This window comes from Gossypium hirsutum, chromosome A11 (assembly GCF_007990345.1).
Source record: "Gossypium hirsutum isolate 1008001.06 chromosome A11, Gossypium_hirsutum_v2.1, whole genome shotgun sequence".
Classification (NCBI taxonomy): domain Eukaryota; kingdom Viridiplantae; phylum Streptophyta; class Magnoliopsida; order Malvales; family Malvaceae; genus Gossypium; species Gossypium hirsutum.
The window spans coordinates 117,408,391-117,428,692 of NC_053434.1; the positions used below are offsets into that span (position 1 = coordinate 117,408,391).

The 20,302-nt window shown below is 32.4% G+C and overlaps 1 long non-coding RNA gene across 3 annotated transcripts; it reads left to right on the top strand.

Annotated features, from left to right (window-relative positions):
* The first annotated feature begins 10,292 nt into the window (after positions 1 to 10,292).
* On the top strand, positions 10,293 to 20,129 carry LOC121209423 (uncharacterized). Of its 3 annotated transcripts, XR_005904556.1 has the most exons (9): positions 10,293 to 11,081; positions 11,226 to 11,268; positions 13,364 to 13,396; positions 13,891 to 13,962; positions 14,074 to 14,145; positions 14,257 to 14,328; positions 14,411 to 14,479; positions 14,571 to 14,603; positions 20,024 to 20,129. It is a non-coding gene; the product is annotated as an uncharacterized lncRNA (long non-coding RNA). The 3 variants fall into 3 exon arrangements; XR_005904554.1 differs by lacking the exon at positions 20,024 to 20,129 and having other exon boundaries at positions 14,571 to 14,604; XR_005904555.1 differs by lacking the exons at positions 14,074 to 14,145; positions 20,024 to 20,129 and having other exon boundaries at positions 14,571 to 14,604.
* The last annotated feature ends 173 nt before the right edge of the window (positions 20,130 to 20,302 follow it).

Below are 20,302 nucleotides of genomic sequence, written 5' to 3' on the forward strand. Positions count from 1 at the left end.
TAATAACCCCAAATCCCATCAGCTAACCCTAACTCTAACCTGCAACGCCACAACCACCCCCACTTGCCCCTGATTAACCGGCCACCTACCCTCTGACAGCACCACTCCCTGCACCATCGATCACCTCCACCGCTGTTCACCTGCAAGGAAGAGACAGAAACAATATTATAATGAATGTAAAGTGTGACAGCCCTAAATTGACCCTAGTCGGAAAGTGGTTTCGGGACCACGAAACCGAGTCTTATAAATAATTAAAGGTTATATTCTGTGTTTATGATGTGCGTAAATGCTTGTGTGATAGTTCCATACTTTAATTTGGTCAGTGTATGTGAAATTTATTAGTAGGGACTTATGTGAGACAATTTAGAACTATGCTAGGCAAGTGTTAAAGTGGCCTATTAATATATGTGGGAAAGTGCTTGTCCTTGCATGTCAAATTAGCCAAATTAAAGCATAATGGCCGGCCATGCTATGGGTGGAAACATGTCACAAACATGTTATGTTAGTGATGTATGTTAGGAAAAATAAAATAAGGAGCATGGTAATAAAATAATGAAAGGGAATATGATGAAAACAAAGAAAAAAAAGTGTCCATCCTTTTTCATTTCTTTTGGCCGAAAGCTCTAAGGAAGAAGGAAGGAGCTCTTGCTTCATGTTCGGCTTGGAAAAGGATTAGGAAGAGGTTCGGCCATACTTGTATCTAGGTTAAGGTAAGTTTGATGTTGTGCCATGAGATTCATGCATGTTTTTAGTTGTTAGCTTGAGTTCTAACTAGCCCATGGTTTAAATCTTTGCTATGTGAGGGAGATGATACTCGGCCATAGGTGTTGTCTTCTTGGTGGATGTTTGATGTTGTGTTGGTGAGGTATGAAGATGATAGAGTGTGTGTGGGAATTTGAAAAAGGTAGGTCTTAGCAACTTCATGAAGCAATCGGCCATGGTATATCCATAAGTATGATTTATGCTTGTTATGTTACTCATGGTTAAAATGATTCGGCTATGCTTCATGTAAAAATAAAATATACATGTGAATTCGGATATATGTTTATATTTGGTTAATGATTTATCCTTGTGAAGTATAAATTTGTAACATGATTTGAGTTGGAAGTTATTATAATGTATTTGTGCATTCGGGTATATGATGAAAATATATGAAATGGTTATAATCGACCTTATGATTCGGCTCTTGCACATATATATATGTTTGCACATGATGTATTGGTATGCCATTTATGGGTGGTATTAAGTATGTAATTGGCCTCAACATATACATGCATACTCGGCCACATGAGAAGATTAGTGTTGCATGTATTCGGTTAGAGGCAAGCATATTGATGCCTTTATCTTGGTTTAGACAATCGGCTAAAAGGGAGTGTAGGTTAATATGTTGAGTTGATGCATGATTTCACATGTATGTGACTTTAATGTCTAATGTATATATATGGGCTAAGTACCTTGAGTTCCTCTTTTCGATGCTCAAATGATTAAATCAATTTATTTGTTAAATTAAGCTCAAGAGCAAAGGGGAACTAAATCCGATAAAGGGAAGGAAAAAATGGTCGAATAGCCATCGAAATCGTTCGACAACATCCGAGGTAAGTTTTCGAGTAACGAGACTTAGTTACCGATTTGATTAAGTCATGATGTATGAGCATAACAAATATGCGGTGATATGATGATTCTACTTGAATCATATGTTGAGTTAATTAGTCTATACGTATGACGGGTAGCCGTATGTGCATAGAGATAGTGTCATAAAGCAAATTAAACCCTGCTGTTTGTATGTGGCTAGTGAGCCGAAAATGGGATTGCTTAATACGTGATGTGTGTTTGAACTCCAATTATGAAAATGAAATATAGATGTGTCATGATTTATTGATATGTGTATGAATATTTGGATGATAACCGGGCTAAGTCCCGAAGGCATCTGCACTAGTGACTAGTTCCGGGCAAGTCCCGAAGGCATTTGTGTGAGTTACTAAATCCGGGCTAAGTCCTGAAGGCATTTGTGCGAGTTACTAAATCCGGGCTAAGTCCCGAAGGCATTTGTGTGAGTTACTAAATCCGGGCTAAGTCCTGAAGGCAATTGTGCGAGTTACTCTAACTGGGCTATGTCCCGAAGGCATTTGAGCGAGTAGCTATATCCGGTTAAATTTCGAAGGTACGTGATTTGGGAATGAGCGATCTGTTGTAATAATTTCAATTAATACGCTCGTAAAAACTCAACAACGAGGTCTGTTTTGTACATGCATTGGATTAATTGATTCCTCTTAAATAGTATTCGCTCAGTCGATTAAGGAGCTTCCGGTTTTGGTTAAGTTGATCCCTTATGTATGAATATAAGGGTTGGAAATGTGAAGTAGGACTGATTTTTGAGAATATATGTGTATATGAAATTATCCGTTTAGTTATATGAATGCTATACTTCAGTTGAGCCTAATTCCATTGCTCAAAACTTACTAAGCATTAAATGCTTACTCCGTTCTTTGAATCTCTGTTTTATAGATTTTGGTTCGTCAGCTATCGGACTCGGGATTATTGAAGTCGAAGTCTCCCACACTATCAAAGCCCCTTTTGGTACACTTTTGGTTGAACTCTGAAATGGCATGTATAGGACTATCCTTTTTGTTGTTGGTCATGGACCCTTTGGTTTTGTATAAATTTGGATAGCCATGCGAAAATGGCTTATATACACTTTGAGCTTAATATTATAATCGTCTTGTATGATGTTCATTAAGAGGTATGGAAATGTTTGGGAACGATTAGCCATTGGAATGGTTAATCATGATCATATTTTGTGCTATATATGAAAAAGGGCTAGTTGAATCATGGAAACTATGTAATAGGTAAAGTCTACCTTAAAAATAGATGCTGATAGCAGCAGTGACATGAATGTGAAAAATCACTAAAAATAGTAGGAATGGAATTAAATAGTGAGTAAATTATGTAATCGAACCTTGATGAATCTATTTTCATAGGAAAGTAACGAAATGATCATATGAACAGTATATTAAGATATATTTAAGTTTTCGTAAGATAGGGCCAGAACGGTTTCTGGATTCCCTGTTCCGAATTTGGAAATTCATTATAAATTAACCAGAGATAATTAGAAGTCATTCCACATATTTATAGATTCCTTTTCGAGTCTAGTTTCTATAGAAACAAACGGCAACAGTATTGACGCCCTGTACAGGGAGATATCCAAGTCGTAATGCGCAAAGGTCAGTGTAGTCAAACCCTGAAACAGGGGAGACTTTAGCTAATAAACTGTACTAATTGGCTGGACCAAAAATTCTAGAAAAAAATTTGTAGATGAACATATGAGTCTAGTTTCAGGAAAAATTTACGGAATTGGTTTTTGAGTTTTGGAACTCGAGATATGATTTTTAAGGTGACAGTGATGCAGTTAGCCAGCTCGTCTGGAAATTTAAAATGGACTGTGCAAATAAGTGATTTAAGTCTGCGAACCCCTCGTGTCTGACTCCGGCAATGGTCTCGGGTACGGGGTGTTACATAAAGGGTTATAAAACCCGAATGAAATTTGTAAAAAGGGGGGTTCTTTTTTTTCGAGATCAATACAAAAAAAAATGAGTTAAACATCCACAATCAGTAACTCAGAGAAAATAAAAAACAACCCAAATATCACGAATCAGAGAGTTGAAACACAAGATCGAAGGTGATTTCAGTTTCATTTTTGTTTCTTTTTTTCATACATATATATTAAAAAAAACAAGTAAAAATTTATAATAAAAACACAAAAAAATAAAAAATACAAAAAAGGAAAGAATTTACCTTCTCTGGCCACCGTGCACGGTGGCCGGCGCCGGCGCCGGCGAGCATCCGGTGACCGTCCGATGACCGGTCCATGGCCGGGTTCCTCTCCCCCTCTCCCTCTTCTCTCCTTCCCTCTTTTCTTTTTTTTTTTCTTTCCCCCGGTGCAAATGAAATTTTTCAAAAAAAATTTTCAAAAAAATTTGACTTATATAGGGGACCAAAACGCACCGTTTTAGTCCCCCCCATTTTAAATAAAACGGCACCGTTTTGGGCCCCGGGTCGGGTCGACCTGACCCGCTCCGACTAGGATCCGCGTGTTTTTGTAAGGGAGGGGCCATTTGCGCAATTGGCCCCTCCGCTTTTTCATGCATTTGTAATTAAGTTTTTACATTTTAATTTGGCCCCAAAATTTTTCCATGGTTTTCAATTTAGTCCCTCCGTGCTGCGCAGCGTTTTGACCAAGGGATTTATTGCGTTTTGGACCCCTCCAAGTTATGCGCGTGTTGTAATTTCGTCCTTTTCTTTAATTTTATTTCAAATTGGCCCCACAACTTTGTTTTTAATTTAATTTGTCCTTTTTTCGTTTATTTTTATTTCTTCATTAAATATTCTTGTTATTTTTATATTATTAGTATTATTACTACTACTACTATTATTATTATTATTACTATTATTATTATTATTATCATATATATATATGTTTTAGTATATATGTATATATATATTTTACGTATAGGCCTATTTTTATTATTTTATTTCAATACCTTTATTGTATTTGTTTTTGTATTTTAATATTATTATTATATTTATTATTATTGTTATTATAATAGTGTAAACTTTTATTTACGTATATAGATTTATATGTATAGTATTTTTGTTATGTTGCATTGTATTTTAATACCATTACTATTATAATTTTTAATATAGTGAATGTCTTGTTATATATGTATATATTTTTATATCATCATTGTTATTCTCACTAACCATAGTATATGTTTTGTTACATACGTATATGTTATGTGTATTTTATATATATTATGTATATTATTATCTTTATTATACATATTACGTATATATATTAAATATAGTATTATTCGTTTATTATATATGTATATATCTTTAATATATATAAGTATATATTTATGTAATATTAGTATTATTTTTAATATTAATATGTTTTTTTAACATTGTAATTATATGTGTATATATTATGTAAATGTTTTAATATTATATTATATATACGTTTTATATATATTATGAACATGTATTTTCAATATTATTAGTTAAATTTTTGTATATATTACCCTATGTACATATTTCCATATTACCCCATGTATATATATATTTTAAATTCTATTATATGTATATGTTTATTTTTTGTCATATTGTATATATATTATTATTACATTTGTTTTATTCCTACTACATTTATCATTAATATTTGCACATATATTTTATTCTTGTATACACATTTTACATATAGTATTATTTTCGTATATCATTATATTTATTACTATACCTTTGATTTTCACTATTATCACTTATCTTAATATTATTATGTTTATATTTCTCACGTATGCCACGTATATACATTTTTCAATGTCCATTTTATTCATGTATATATTATGTATATATTTTAACATTGCGAGTTATATTTTTATTATAGTATATACTTCTAACACTATTTTATTCGTGTATATATATATTATTTTACGTACGATTTCTTAATATTATTATTATGAATATACGTTCACAATTTTTATTTCGTGTTTGATACTATTATTATGTTTAATATATCAGATGCATTGTCATTATTCTTAATCGTCGTGTTATTTATATACCTTGATGTATTTCTAATCTTTATTTTTCTATTGCTCGCCCATTTCGTATCATGTCGCTATTCACTATTTTAAAAATATTTTATTCACGTTTTTTTATTTTATTTATCCTAATAAACAAGGCAACATACCGATTTAACATTAAATCGCCGATTTCATCGCTATGTTGGGTGAATATCGGTCGACTCGTGTTAAAACGGTATGTCCTTCTTGAAAATCAAAAATTGAAAGTTCTCGTCTTTTCAATTGAATCACGATTAAATCTTATATTGAACTCGTATTTTTGAAAATCAAGACAATACATGTTTATGAGATACCAATTTTAGGCGTCGTGAGGGTGCTAATACCTTCCTCGCGCGTAACCGACTCCGGAACCCTAATTTTTCTCTGGACTTTCACGTAGACCTAAACTTGGCCTTCTTTTTGTTTTAAAAAAGGAAATATAATAGGTGTCCGATCACACCTAGGAAAAAGGATCGATGGCGACTCCCTTCTTATTTCAAAATCAAAATTCCATTTTCAAATTTTCAATAAATCGCCACAATTAGCGACCGAAAGTAAATTTTACGTCGCTACAGAAAGTATTTAAGATGACAGATTTGGGATTCATGACATACTTCCTTGGCATGGAAGTAAACCAATCTGATCAAGGCATTTTTTCAGCCAACATGCCTTTGCATTGAAGATTTTAAATAAATTCTACATGGCTAATTCTAAATCAGTTAGTACACCAGTAGCACAAGGGGAGAAACTAACTAATAGTGGGAATCAAAACAAGGTCGATGAGAAGGAATATCGAAGCCTAGTAGGCTGCCTGCTTTACTTAACAACAACTAGGCCTAATATCATGTTTGGTGTTAGTCTCTTGTCAAGGTTTATGCACTGCTGTAATGTGACTCACTTTAAAGCAGCTAAGAGAATTCTTAGATATGTCAAAGGAACATTGAACCATGGAGTTATGTTTAAGGAAGAGAAAGAGCTTAAGCTAATTGGATACTCAGATAGTGACTGGGCTGGCTCTGTTGATGACATGAATAGCACCTCTGGTTACTTCTTCACACTTGGCTCAGGAGTATTTTGCTGGAGTTCAAAGAAGCAACAAACTGTTGCTCAATCCACAGCTGAAGCAGAGTACATTGCAGCAGGAGCAGTGAATCAAGCCATTTGGCTTAGAAAGCTGTTATTTGAATTGAATGAAGATCAACGCGAAGCCACTGAGATTATGGTCGATAATAAATCAGCAGTTGCCATAACTAAAAATCCAATCTTTCATGGCAAGGCTAAACATTTTAAAATTAAATTTCATTTTGTTAGAGAGGCTGAACAATCAGGAGAAGTCAACCTTATTCATTGCAGCTCACAAGACCAATTGGCTGATATTTTAACTAAGCCACTTAGTAAAACAAGGTTCGAAGACTTAAGAAGGAAGATTGGTGTATGTTGTATACAGTCCAAGGAGGAGTGTTGAGCATTGGCCTGCAATGCAACATGTGACTAGTAGTTCACCAAGCAGACTAGCAATGGAGCAGAACCAAATGTAGCAGCTAGTTTGGTCCATTTTGTTTCTTTTGTTCAAATGTAACTTGCTTAGTTAATTTGTAACTTGTAATCAAAGTCAGTCGGATTATTTTTTGAGATGTACTTGATGTAATGGCTGATGTATTAGCTTGCTTTAGTTTGAAATTTAACTTGTATTAGTGGTGTATTGGTGGGAGCAGTTACATTGTTAGGTAACTGTCCAATTTCATGTAACCTTCACATATATTTTTTATTTTCATTCAATGGAAATTATTATCCCGTTACAACATTTTTTTTCAAACTATTTTCTTTTCAATTTTTGCTTTTGGTTCCTTCTTGGCTTTTGTTTGTTTTGATTTTGCTTAAGTTGCTGCCATTGTTCCAACACTACTTCCATCTGTAATTAGACTGATATCACATGTTGACTCAGACATGACAAAGTCATTACTTTAATTTTGTCAAGTATGATCTCATAGGTGCCATTTAGTGTCAATTTGAAAAGCTACCTTTCCTTACCTGGCTTGACATTCATCATAATAGTTTTCGTGGCCTTTTACCCATTGAGTTAACTAATTTGGATCTGCTGAAATATTTGATCTTTGGTAACAACTTCAATGGAGAAATCCCATTGTGGTCTGGTTACTTTGCTAAACTTCAAAGGTTGTATCTGTGTGGTAACAACTTAGTTGGTTCTATCCCATTTACCTTGGACAATAACCATTAAATTCAATGCTAACAAAATGAAACTTAGCCATAGTGTAAATATGTTGTGTGTGTCAATTGAGCCATCAACTTGTTATTTGATGTCATTTTAAGCCAATCTAAAAGGAAAATGATGATATGATTAATGGTTCAGTTAACTTCCATGTCGAAAAAAATCTTGATGTTAGTTATGTCAACATTTTTCGACAAATTGGCTTAGATGGCATCAAATAATAAGTTGAAATTTGGATTGGTATAAATCTTAAACATTTATTACATGTGAATTTTACATATTTCAACGCCTTTTTTTCTTTCTTTATGCCAAGAAATGAATTGATCATATTTATTGCAGGTTCTATTCCTTCCTCAATCTTCAACATTTCTTTAATGTAACAAATTGCATTGGGATACAAAAATCTCTTTGGTCATCTCTCGTTGAATATGTTTGATTACCTTCCTCGATTAAATTATCTTAATTTGAGTGGAATTCAATTTTCTGGTAAGATAAATGACTTGTGCTTTTAAAAATCACAAACTTGACTTCTCTTCTGCATTTCACTATCGCAAACACCTTCTTAGATAAGCAGAACCAAATGTCCTGCTTTTAATTCTAGAAAAAAATTTAATAAATTAATTATATATTTCAGGTGAAATTCCTTCAACTATTGAAAACTTTACTTCTCTCTCGAGGTCATTGTACTTTATAATAACAATTTAACAGGTATAAATATCATTTTTATCTCCTTTTTATTGTATTGTTATGAAATCCCTTCTAATTGCAGTAGAACTTTGTTACATATAGTACTACTAAGTAATAAAAATAAAAGTTACATTAGGTATATGTCTAGAAGGTGGTTCTCATGCATCTAAAAATTGTTACAAGTAGTGTTAGTAAATTAACTAATCATTTGTGTTGGCCATACAATTCATATTTTGCATGACAAATATAATTCATTTACATTTATTGTTTCAAAGAATCTTCAAACTCCTAACTCTAATGCTATTAAAAATTTTCTTGAAGGACGAATTCTAACTCTACCATCTTCATTGCAAATATGCTTCTTTTCAGAGAATAACTTAGTCGGAGAAATCCCTTCCTTAATATGCAACTTGAGTTCCCTTAAAATTCTCAATTTATATAAGAATAGTTTTGGTGGAACAATTCCAAAGTGCATTGGAAATTGGAGTTATTCTCTTTGGAATAATTATTTTCATGGTAAAATACCAAAAAAATTTGCTCAAGGTTGCACTTTACAAAGTTTTCAGGTCAACAACAACCAATTAGAAGAGTCACTACCACGATCTTTGGCTAACTGCAAAGAGTTGAAGCTTCTAAATGTTATGAACAACTATTTAAATGATACTTTCCCAGATTGGTTAGGAAATTTGGATCATCTACAAGTTCTTATCTTCAGATCGAATAGATTTTATGGCCATGTCGTTAACTCTAATGTTATTGTTTCCTTCACTCATTTTCATGTCATTGATCTTTCTCACAATAACTTCAATGGCTACTTACCTATCAGGTTTTTTTGAGAATTTACATGCCATTAAAAAAAGGTATGAAAAGAAAGGTAAATTGGAGTACGTGATAAATGCATTGGCTAATGGAACGCAGTATTATCAGGTGAAAGGTTTCTCTTTTACTGCAAAAGGGTAGGAATTGAAGTTTGAATCACTATTAACCAGCTGGATGGTAATTAACTTCTCTAACAATCAATTCTTGGGAGAAATTCCTAAAACTTTAGGTGAGCTTCAATCACTTATTGCCCTAAACCTCTCTCATAATTACTTAACAGGTCATATCCCATCATCATTATGTGATTTGATAGAGCTTGACTCATTGGATCTCTCACCAAACAAGCTCTAAGGGACCCATTCCTCAAGGTAAATAATTTGATACTTTCACTAATGATTCCTACAAAGGAAACTTGGTTTTATGCGGGTTACCATTATCAAAAAGTTGTGATAATGATAAGGAAACTCTAGTCAAATTTGATAGATATGATGATGGTGATAATGATATACACTACAGGAAAACAGGTCTTTAGCGGTGTTTTTAGCGGCGTTTTCTCAAAAAACGCCAAAAAAATTGTAAAACATAGAGCAATAGCGGCGTTTTACCAAAAATGCCGCTTAAAGCAGCGCAATAGCGGTGCTTTTGGTAAAATGCCGCTAAAAATAAGAGCATTAGCGGCGCTTTTGGTAAAACGCCGCTAAAAATAAGAGCATTAGCGGCGCTTTTGGTAAAACGCCGCTAAAAATCGGAGTATTTGGGGCGCTTTTGGTAAAACGCCGCTAAAAATAAGAGCATTAGCGGCGCTTTTGGTAAAACGTCGCTAAAAAGTTTAGGGTTTACGATTTAGGTTATATGATTAAGGGTTTAAAGTTTATGAGTTACTATTTTAAGGTTTATGTATTATGGTTTAAGGGTCGGGGTTTATGATTTAAGGGTTAGGGGTTAGGGGTTAGGGGTTAATACTTAGGGGTTTTTATTTTGTGGTTTAAGGTTTAAGGGATATAGTTTAGGCCGGTACTTTAGTAGGGGATATAGTTTAATGGTTTAAGGTTCAGAGTATTGATTAATTAGTGTTATTATTTTGTGGTTTAAGGATCAAGAGATATAGTTTAAGGTTATGATTAATCTATACATTTTGTGGTTAAGGCTTAGGGGTTATTATTTTGTGGTTTATGGTTAGGGGATATAGTTTAGGGTTTAAGGGATATACTTTAGGGATTAAGGTTATAGGGATATAGTTTAATGGTTTAAGGTATAGAGTTTTGATTAATTAGTGTTAATAATATTAAGTATTTTGATTAATTAATAATATTATAAAAATATAAAGGCTAAATGATATTAAAGTTTACCGGCGTTTTATTGAAAAACGCCACAATTATCCATGGAAGCAAAATGCTGTCGTTTTATACTTTGTTGTTATTTTTATTAGTGGCGTTTTATGAAAACGCCACAAAATCTAAATTTTTTTAACTAAAACGGCGTCGTTTCTGTGTGGCCCGAAATTGCTTTACTCTCTGCCAAAGTCAATTTCCCCGATTTCCCCCAACTTCTTCTCCCTCAAATTTTCCCCAACTTCTTCTCCCCCAAAATTTTTACCCTAGTTTCCCAATATCCGGCGCATCTTCTCGGTTTTAGAAGGAAACAAATCAACTGTCTCTATAGATGAGTGGGGGCATCTTCTTGGATTTAGCTTTTTCCATGGATTCCCAATGACACCCAAATTTTACAAGGTATGTTTTAACGTCTTCTTGCTTTCTGGGTCTTTCTGCTTTTCTTGTTTCAATCTTCCTTTCTCTCCTTGTTTTATTTTGCTAACATAGGCAAAACCTTATCAAGCTTGTATATTTTTGATATTTTATTATTGTTTTGAACAGGACCACAACCCACTGTTAAGGAAAAGATTAATGCGGCCTGATGGTACTTGAATGTTTCTAACTTGCTAAATGCTTGTTTAATTAACTATGTCAATGGTGCTTCTAGTTTTGAGATGCTTTCTTTTGTTTTTGCCCCTTTGATCTACTCATCGTCTAGGTAGTCATGTTTTGGTTGTGTAATATTAATTAATTGTTTTATATAAATTTTGATGTCAGTTGTTAAATCTCCATTAATAAAAGTCTTAGCACAGTTGGTAAGAGAGGAGGTTTGAGTTTTAAGTATCGAGATTCAAAATTCAGTATATAGGGTATCTGAATCCCACTATGAGTTGCAAGTTTTAGTTCAATTACTCAGTTGTAATTTAGATTATTCCAGTTTTTAGTTTGTTTGTGCTGCACAGTAAAAATTTGATTCTAAACTTTGTGATTATTAAGACATATTTGTATTGGTATTGTTGTGATTTTAAAAAAATTGGTTAAATCTAGTACAGTATACTTGTGTGTCAGTGAGGCTTAGATTTAAACATGATTCTTCAAATGTTGGTTTCATGGTATTGTTTCTTGATGTGCCCATTCTTTATGCTATGGCATTTAAAGAGATACTATTCTTCTTCCCTCAATAATTTGCTGTTTATTCACTAACTGCATGCAAACCTAGTTTAAGAAGCAGCTATTTGGATGAAGTGACACCATGTGTTTTATGATATAAATAGCATCATGCATCATGGGATACAACTTGTAAGACATTAGTATCATCTAAATTTCACATATTAACATAAGCATAACTGGGCAGATGTGGAAAAAAGTTCTGATTCAACTTTCTATTAGTATAAGATCTAAAGGGATACTTGAAGAAGCTACAAAGCAACTCTAACATCAAATTAAATTTACTGGAAATCATATGTATATATATTTTACTTTTTGTATACTCGTGTAAAAATAGATTTAATTATTTTATTTATTTCAATAAAATTAAGTAAATGTGTTTATTGGGAATAGAATTTCATTTTTCTTTTTACTATGTAATGATTAGGAATGTGGGATATATATATGAATAGATTCAAAGTTTGTACACAGTTTAATAACAAAAAGTTACTTTTAACATTAACATAACATACTTTAAAAAATTACCCAAGTTACCTCAAAATCAACCCTGAATTGAAATAAAAATACCAAATTCAAAATATTTAAACATATAAATATATATGATTATCAATGTTTGATGAAAATATATTTAAAATAATTAAATCTATTTTCATTTTTCTTGTTAGTACTAGGTGGATTAGTTCATTCATGTAGTAGATATTTGATACAATGGTTAACATAGCACTTAACAAGATATTGATTAAAATTTTAAACCCCATTTTAATGGTAAAATATCATGGTGTCATGGGGTTGCAAATGCTGGTCCTCATCCATTGTTCAAAGTTCATAAAGTTAGAAATGTCTAATGAAAATTTCTTGGCCAATCAGTTCCATTGGCTAGATGGTTTGACCCATATTATCAGATCTGTTTGTTTTTAGCCTATTGTCTGTAATGTCTGTCAATGAGTTTCTTCTTATAAACTTCTTTTGATTCTTAGGCTCAGATGTGAACGACTAAAACATTTGCTTCCCCCATTTTCTTTTTCCTATTATATATATATTTTTTAACACTTAACTTAGGTTGGAAACTTCTCTTATCACATTACTTGTTAAGGCTAGAGGCCAAAGTTTACTTCTTGCTAATATCAACAATCTTTTACAACAAGATTTTGATGTGCTGCAACAATCTGTTGACCAATATTTTCATGATTAGCTTTTGCAAACACTGCAGCTTGTAAACTTTTACTTATGTCTAAATATGGATGTCATTTCTATCCCTTTTTGTATATCTAGGAAAACTGACATGAAGTTTATTTTGACTGGATTATAAATATATGTAATGTAAAAACATTTGCAACAACTGCTGCATATTTTTGGGCTGAGAAGTTTATTTTGACTGAATTATATCGCAAAACTGACATGAAGTTTTACTAAGGATTACTCACATTATGCCTTATATCAATTTTCAATTTAGATGGTTGTAGTTTGAAGATGATCTATTTTGGTACAAATCAGTTGGATTTTGTTGACATTTAATTTTTAAACTTTTTCAGGGTCATTCTTCTGTATCTGTTTCTGAGACGCAAGTAAGTTTTATTATTAATTAATTTTACATTTATGTTCTGTGTATTTAATCTAATTTGATAAATCAATGCATTCTAGGGAGCAATTGAATAAATGATCAGCCATTCAGATTGATAATTTTTGTATCAGTTTGTTAGCATCCTTATCAAGTATCAAATGCCTATCTGTTACTTCTTGTACACTGCAGGTTGGTTATATAATTCCTTCTTGTTTGGGTTATTCTGTCGAGATTTACTTAGTATTTGAATTAATTTTGTACAAAAATATTTTTTTGACTGCTTTTAACCAACACCTAATTTTTTCTTCCCTATTTTTGTACTATGACGATTGTTAATAAATTTAATTATTACTATAATAGCTATATGAAGTAATATATATGAAGTAAAATTATATTGTATACTAAATATGGTACATATACTTTAATTCCTTGTGTTTTGACTTTTAGGATATAGTTCCATGTGTCTATATTAGTGAATTAATGTTGTATATGTTTCAGTTACTGCTTCCTGCTCCTCCTGCAACTATTGGTTCAACTGAAGCTGCCATTTAATCTTCGAATTAATATTTGGTACTGATATAGATAAAGTTTTCATATTTGCTTAAACTGAAATATATTTGGTGCTACTCTTATAATCTTACATGTGTCTGTATTAGTGAATTAATGTTGTATGTATTTCAGTTACTGATTCCTGCTCCTCCTGCAACTATTTGTTCAACTGAAGCTGCCATTTAATCTTCGGATTAATATTTGGTACTGATATAGATAAAGTTTTTATATTTTCTTGAACTGAAATATATTTGGTGCTACTCTTATAATCTTACATGTGTCTGTATTAGTGAATTAATGTTGTATGTATTTCAGTTACTGATTCCTGCTCCTCCTGCAACTATTGGTTCAACTGAAGCTGCCATTTAATCTTCGAATTAATATTTGGTACTGATATAGATAAAGTTTTTATATTTGCTTAAACTGAAATATATTTGGTGCTACTCTTATAATCTTACATCTGTTCTAGGTACTATCGAGCACCTGAATTAATATTTGGTGCAACTAAATACACCACAGCCATTGACATTTGTTCTAGGTACATATAGGTTTCGTTGCTATTTTTTTTTTCTTATTTCTATGTATTTTCACTTTAAATCACTTAACAAATATTACTTTTTTGACTCCAGCCTCTGTTTGCTGGTGAGAGTGGAGTAGACCAGGTACGTTTTATTAAGGTACGTTTTATTTCAAAATTCTAATCAATAATAGTTTTATCATGATGATTTTGGAAAAATTAATATTTTGGGGTTGCGATTTTGTAAAGATTTAATTGCTGGTTCTGTTTGGAGCAGAACTATTTTGTTACCAAATTAATTTTAAATATTTGGTTCAACTTATTTATTATTTGATTCAGCTTAAGTATGAATAAGTATGAATTAATTTTATTACCGTGTAGCTTGCTTGTCCATTAAAATTACAACAATGGCTGACCTTCTCTCCAACCTTATTTTAAATATTTTAAAGATTCAAAGTATATAGGCTGGAAACCTGACGGGTTGCCTTATATCGAGCTGCAAGATATAATGGATCCTCCCTAGGTGTAACAACGCCACGTATGATGAATCTTAAAAAATTCAAAAAGACTTGAAAATAGTTCTATCGAGCTCATTTACTATTGAATATTTATTTCCAATTTACTTATAAAAATTAAACTACGATTCTTTTTTTATATTATTATATTCAAATTACTATTTTTTTATATTAATAATGTTTGATTTTAATATTTAAATATTTTAAAGATTCAAAGTATATAGGCTGGAAACCTGACGGGTTGCCTTATATCGAGCTGCAAGATATAATGGATCCTCCCTAGGTGTAACAACGCCACGTATGATGAATCTTAAAAAATTCAAAAAGACTTGAAAATAGTTCTATCGAGCTCATTTACTATTGAATATTTATTTCCAATTTACTTATAAAAATTAAACTACGATTCTTTTTTTATATTATTATATTCAAATTACTATTTTTTATATTAATAATGTTTGATTTTAATATTTACGATTCTTTTTTTATATTATTATATTCAAATTACTATTTTTTTATATTAATAATGTTTGATTTTTTTATTACGATTCTTTTTTTATATTAATATGTACTTAAGAAAAGATGACTTGTAAAACATAAATTAAATTAAGTGTGGACTATTTTAACTGCACATGTGATTTGTCAAATAAAAACGAATGACATGTATATCACTTAATTAAAATAATTTTTATAAATATTATTTAATTAAATATTATTTAATCCTGCTACTTACCTGTAGATACTTGATACTTGATATGTATTATCCATGTGATTTTCCACATCGTGAAATAAAAAACTTACATAATACATAAATATATTTGATATCATAATTTATATAACTTACAAAACGTACATAACTTATATAACTTAGATAAATATATAACTTACATAACTTACATAATACTTAAATATATTTTATATCATAATTTACATAACTTACATAACTTATATAACTTAGATAAATATATAATTTACATAAATATATATCATATCATAACTTACATAACTTACATAATACTTAAGTATATATCATACCATTCATAACTAGTTTACGAAATTTACTTAACTTACATAATACATAAATCTATAGTTGAAAATCTCGCAACTTGCCTGAATTAGTTTATACCCATTAGAGACCTGATATTTAGTATAATGGGAAGAAGTTCTCAATTGAGAACATTTAAGTAACTATAATATGTTGTGAACTTTAGATTTCAAGAACTACAAAATGGATAGGAGTTGGATGAAATTGTCAAGGGTAAGCAATGCCTATCAAAATGGAGTACAAACTTTTCTAAATTTTGCATTTCAAAATGCAAGCCAAGAGAATATGATTCTTTGCCCGTGTAAGAAGTGTGGCAACATCTACTGGCATACTCGTGAAGTTGTCTACGAACATCTAATTGTTGATGGCTTTATTCGGGGTATAAAAAATGGATTTTCCATGGAGAGTGTACTTCTAGTGGAACTTCTTCAACGATTAATCCGACTTATCCTGATACTGATTACCATCAGTATGTTAGACAAGATGACATGGAAGGTATGTTGCGGGATACATTTAATATGTACAGTCATGGTGAGCAATCGTTTCCACCTGACTTTATTGCATCCGATGATTGTAATATTGGTGGAAATGTTTTTGGCGAAACGGGAACAAGTGCACCTAATGAGGAGCCAAATGAAGAAGCGGCTAAGTTCTACAATTTACTTAATGAAATGAATGAAGAACTTTACGAGGGATCAAAATATTCGAAATTGTCCTTCTGCATTCGTCTATTTCACTTAAAATGTTTAGGAGGGTGGACCGGAAACTCTTTTACAATGCTGCTAGAGTTTCTAAGAGAGATGTTTCCATTTGCAAAAATTCCCCAGTCTTGTCAAGATATGAAGAGACTAATAAAAGATTTGGGCCTTGGGTACGATAAAATTCATAGTTGCCCAAATGACTGCATGTTGTACTGGGGTGATCAGAAAAACCAACAATCTTGTCATGTTTGCTGTAAGTCTCGTTGGATGAATAGTAATACAGAAGATGTGAATACGGATAAAGGTGGGGCACAGTTAAGAAAGAAGCCAGTCAAGGTCTTGTGATATTTTCCCCTGATACCAAGACTTCAAAGGCTTTTCATGTCCTCAAAGACAGCCGAATCTATGACATGGCATAATGATCAACGGACCGATGATGGATTATTAAGACATCCTGCGGATTCTTTAGCTTGGAAATCATTTGACAGTAAATTTCCAAGCTTTGCAAGCGATCCTCGGAATGTGAGGCTTGGGCTAGCAGCTGATGGCTTTAATCCATTTAAAATCATGAGTACTTCGTACAGTACTTGGCCTGTAGTGCTTGTTCCTTACAATTTGCCTCCATGGATTTACATGAAGCAATCTTCATTTATTTTATCAATGATTATCCCCGGAGAGAAAGGTCCCGGAAATGATATTGACATCTATTTGCAGCCACTTATTGAAGAGTTAAAACAATTATGGTCGAGTGTTGAGACATATGATGTATCGAGAAATGAGAAGTTTAATTTACGTGCAGCTTTATTGTGGACAATTAATGATTTCCCGGCTTATGCTAATTTATCGGGTTGGAGTACCAAAGGACGTTATGCCTGTCCTTGTTGTGCTGCGCAAACTTGTTCGAAGTGGTTGTATAATGGGAAGAAGTTCTCTTACATGGGCCATCGTCGGTGGTTAGATGAAAATCATAAATTTAGATTTCAGAGGACTCTATTTGACGGTACTGAAGAGTACAGAGGAGCTCCTGAGCAGACCGTTGGATCTGAAATCTTGTTTATGTTAAAAGATATCAACTTTAGTTATGGGAAGATGAATCAACCACCTATCACGCAAACAAGGAGAAGATCGAGGGATGAATCTGATGATGAATTTGACGAAGAGGATGATCCTAATGAGGTGGAGTTGTGGAAGAAAATGAGTATTTTTTTTGAGTTGCCTTATTGGGAGCACAACATTTTACGCCACAATCTTGATGTCATGCATATTGAGAAGAATGTCCGTGAGAACATAATTGGGACAATTTTAAATGTCGATAGAAAATCTAAAGACAATCTTCAGAGCCGACTTGGTTTAGTTGACATGAGAATCCGGCGTGATCTTCATCCTCAAGTACTTCCGAATGGGAAATATCGGTTGCCGCCTTCTATTTTTTCAATGTCAAAGAAAGAGAAAGAAGTTTTCTGCATGGTGTTGAAGGATATAAAGGTCCCAGATGCGTATGCGTCAAATATATCTCGATGTGTGAGTTTCAAAGATAGAAGATTATATTCATTAAAATCACATGATTACCACATCTTGATGCAAGATTTACTCCCAATTGCTTTACGGTGCTGTATGTCAAAAAATGTAACGTCCTGTATAATTGAACTATCCAATATAATGAAAGCTATCTGTGGCAAAGTTTTGAATGTCGAAGAACTTGAGAAAGTACAGGATCGAGCGGCTTTGACTTTATGCAATTTAGAGAAGATCTTTCCACCTTCCTTCTTCACTATTATGGTGCACTTGGTAATCCATCTCCCTCACGAAGCAATCCTTGGTGGACCGATTTTTTATCGATGGATGTATCCTATAGAAAGGTGCTAATTTATTCCTCAAGTATTCATTCATTCACCTCTATACATTTAGTTACAGCTTTTGATAAATATTGTATATCGTGTTTAGGTTCCTGAGCAAATTGAAGTCATATTGTCGCAATAAGCGTTATCCAGAAGGATCAATTGCTGAAGGCTACTTGGCAGAAGAGTGCATGACCTTCTGTTCTAGATATTTAGAAGATGCTGAAACACGATTGAATAGACCAAGTAGAAATGCTGGGCTCAATGATCATGACTTGGCCGAAACTTATTTATTTCAAAGTTATGGAGAACCAATCGGCAAAGTTGAAATTGCAGAATTAGATGATATATCGTGGATACAGGCACATCGATATGTACTTTTTCACCACGATTCAATTGAACCGTTACGCAAGTAAGTTCTAAAATTTCCTCACATATTTGTCGTTTTGATTTGTTTATCTTCTAACCAAATACACTTGTTTTTAACATAGTGAGTACAAACAAATTTTGAGATCTCATGCACGCTCTCGAAGATTGCAACATCGAGAGATTAATAAGTTATTCATAGAATCTTTTCATGAATGGTTAAGTCAAACGGTATGTAACTAAAGTTAATAAGTTACATATAATCCCGAAATTTAGTTAATTATTCAATTTACTTTCGATTCAATAGGTTTGGAGTGGAAAGGACGTCAATGACGAAGTTAAATGGCTTTCCCAAGGTCCGAACAGAATAATAAAAAGATATAGTGCTTTCCTCATCAATGGATACAGATTTCATACAAAGTATCGTGAGAGAATGAGGAGAACTCAAAATTGTGGAGTTGTTGTTAATTCTTCAATTACGAGTTATGCTAGTGCTAGGGACAGTAATCCGGTTGAGGGTAATGTGGAGTATTACGGACTTATTACCGACATTATTGAGTTGGATTACTATGGCAGATGGAAAGTTGTCTTATTTCGGTGTGATTGGGCTGATGTTAATACTGCTCGAGGAATTAAAGAAGATCAATTTGGTTTTACAATGTTGAATTTCTCTCGCTTGATTCACACTGGACAACAATTGATGGACGAGCCTTATGTATTTTCCTCTCAAGTGAAACAAGTTTTTTATTCGAAAGATCCAACTGATGAGGGTTGGTATGTTGTACTCCGGAACACCCCTAGAGACTTGTTTGAAATGGGTAATGGAAGTAGAGATGACATCGTTGAAAGATCAGAAACATTACCTTTTCCAGAACAAAACTTAGATGAAAATATCCCTAGTACTAATACACAACATCAATGGGTTCGACATGATGTGGATGAAGATATTTACGAATAATGATGTAGTAAGATTTTACAATTTTCAAATTATATGTAATATTATAATTTTAATCTTTGTCATGTTATATAATTTAACTATTTTATATGTACTACTATTGTTGTAATTTGTTACTAAAACTTTAATTATTTTATGTGTTTTGCAGGAAAAATGCGTAGAAGAAGAGTACGAGATTTAAGTATTGTCCAGAATACTCCAAATTCGGAAGAAAGAAATAGTGAACAGCAGACAGTTGTTGGATCTTCGAATGTGCCGGAGACACTTGATGAGCCTGAAGAATTTCAAAGTAATATTATGTTCATTTTACATGTGTTGACTTTTATTATTGAATTATTTGTCAATTTTAATATAATAATAGTATATCATTTTTCAGCTGAAAGTGGTGGGACGCGCAGAGTTCGAGGACGTACGCTACTTAGAGATT